The sequence below is a fragment of the Otolemur garnettii genome, unplaced genomic scaffold, assembly GCF_000181295.1.
Source record: "Otolemur garnettii isolate 467f Iridium unplaced genomic scaffold, OtoGar3 scaffold00002, whole genome shotgun sequence".
Classification (NCBI taxonomy): domain Eukaryota; kingdom Metazoa; phylum Chordata; class Mammalia; order Primates; family Galagidae; genus Otolemur; species Otolemur garnettii.
In genome coordinates, this window is record NW_003852397.1 from 2,272,000 (window position 1) to 2,274,705 (window position 2,706).

Here is a 2,706-nt window from a genome sequence, read left to right on the forward strand (position 1 = left end):
ATAACTTTTCAGTCTTTCTCTCCAGTGCCAACTGCCAACAATTAGTTAACTTTATTATACAGACTAGCAGGCGCATGGAAGGAGACTAATAAAAATATTTGTTGAGTTTATTATAGAGAAAATGATTCAACTACTTTCCAAAAAACACTGTTATCATAGACCAGTGTCTGTCAGGTCATATAAAAAGCTCTGCTATAAAGAATGTTTTCTTTTAAAGGGATTTATTGCCATGGAACTTTAAGATATCTGAAAACAAAATCATAGATTTATCAGTGAAGATGTGAATGTGAAGCTTGTGATTTGTTATCCAGAAGAAATTATTACAGATATGTTTTTAATGTATTTAAGTAATAAAATTAGTTTCAACAGAATGAAGGAAAATGCCCAAATCAATAATTGATAGGTACTTTAAAGTCTCTAATTTCTTGAAACTAATAATTAAAAGAAAAATAATTATCTTAAGACCTTGGCCAATTTCATATATATATATATATATATATAGTCTGTTATCTGTTCCTTTTTTTCTTGAATAGTGTTGCTATCTACCCAAGAATGATAGTTCACTTCCAAGACAGCCATTTCAGCAACAGAAAAGGATTAATGTTGATGGATTAATCAGTCCCAGGAGAATTATCTCATCATCTCAGGGGATACATTCTTTTACTTTGAATTGATAAACCCAGTTGTAGTAGGCCCATCTACCCATTGGCCTTACTCAATGGTTATGCTTTTGACACATTATTTTAAATTTGATGTGTCTTTATCATTGAGGTTCTAAGGTAATAAGGCAATAGCAACTGAACATAGAACCCCACTGCTTTCATTAAAGAACTAAAAGACAACAGCAGGCTTTAATAAGTAAGTAGACTATTTCATCTGTAGAAAGAGAATTTCTATTTTCTGTGGGACTTTGGAAGTACTTTTCTTGAGGCTGAGCCACTAGAGGGCATCATGATGCTATACACTTAAAAAAATACCTTGAATATTGATTACCCTTGAATAATTACTCTTAAAACACTGTTCTTCATGCTACCAAATCTCATTTAAATAAAAAAAATGGAGGTGTACTAAAATTGCCTGTCTTCCACACGGCAGAGTTGGGAGAGAAACTAAAATCCCGTGTTACCAGGTAGGTTCACTGGATCCCACACGGAAAGGATTCATCTAAGAAATGAGTGGATGCTGCTGACAGAAAATGGGGATGAGTCGGTATGATTCTGGAAGGTAAGTAAATGTCTCAGAAATGTATTCCTTGGCTCTCTGGTCCTCCTGTTCATCAGACAGCCTCTTCTTCTAGTGCAGCACCAGCTGCATCCCCGAGGCACCATGGTGAAAGCGAAGGTTGGAAGAAATGGCTTTGGTCATATTGGGCACCTGGTCACCAGGACTGCTTTTATCTCTAGCAAAGTGGATATTGTTGCCATCAATGACCTCTTCATTGACCTCAACTATGTGGTCTACATGTTCCAGTATGATTCCACCCATGGCAAATCCCATGGTACAGTCAATCTGAGAACGGAAAGCTTGTCATTAATGGAAATCCCATAACCATCTTCCAGGAGCGAGAGCCCACCAAAATCAAATGGGGTGAGGCAGGCACTGAGTGTTTTGTGGAGTCCACTGGCATCTTTACCACCATGGAGAAGGCTGGGGCTCACCTACTTGGGAGTGCCAGAAGGGTCATCATCTCTGCCTGTTCTGCTGATACCCCATGTTTGTGTTGGCTGTGAACAACGAGAAGTATAAAAACAGCTTCAGCATTGTCAGTAACCACCTCCTGCTGCTTAGCCCCCTTGGCTAAGGTTATCCATGACAATTTCAGCATTGTGGAGGGACTCATGACCACAGTCCATGCCATCACTACAACCCACAAGACTATGGATGGCCCCTCTGGGAAGCTGTGGCGTGATGGTCGCAGGGCTCTACAAAACACCATCCCTGCCTCAATTGATGCAGCCAAGGCTGGGAACAAGGTCATCCCTGACCTGAATGGGAAGTGCACTGGCATGGCCTTCCGTGTCCCCACTGCCAAGGTGTTAGTTGTGGATCTCACCTGCCATCTGGAGAAGACTGCCAAAGACAATGATATCTAGAAGGTGGTGAAGCAGACATCAGAGGGCCCCCTCAAGGGCATCCTGGGTTACACCGAGCACCAGGGAGTCTCCTCTAACTTCAACGCTGACACCCATTCTTTTACATTTGATGCTGGGGCTGGCATTGCCCTCAATGACCACTTTGTCAAACTCATTGCCTGGTATGATAATGAATTTGGCTACAGCAACGGGGTGGTGGATCTTACAGCCCATATGGCCTCCAAGGAATAAGAACCCCCAGACTACCAGCCCCAGCCAGACCACAAGAGGAAGAGAGAAGCCTTTAGCTGCTGGGGTGCCCCTGCCTACTCAGTCCCCCGCCTCACTGAGAATCTCCCCCAGACACAGTTTCCACACCAGACCCCCTGAAGAATGGGAGGGTCCTAAGGAGCTCCACCTTGTTATGTAACATCAATAAAGTTCCCTGAATTCAGCCCCCCCCCCAAAAAAAAAAGAAGAAGAAGAAGAAGAAGAAAGAAAAAGAAATGTATTCCTTGTTCAATCGTTTTTTTCATCACAAGCATTAGGAGCCAAGAACTAACTATTCAACTAATTGCCACTCTGGAGATAGCCATGCTCAAAGTTCAAATTGTATTTCTCAAAAAATATAACA

The 2,706-nt window shown here is 41.8% G+C and overlaps 1 pseudogene; it reads left to right on the forward strand.

Annotated features, from left to right (window-relative positions):
* Positions 1-1,326: 1,326 nt before the first annotated feature.
* On the forward strand, positions 1,327-2,324 carry LOC105887051 (annotated as a pseudogene).
* Positions 2,325-2,706: the final 382 nt, after the last annotated feature.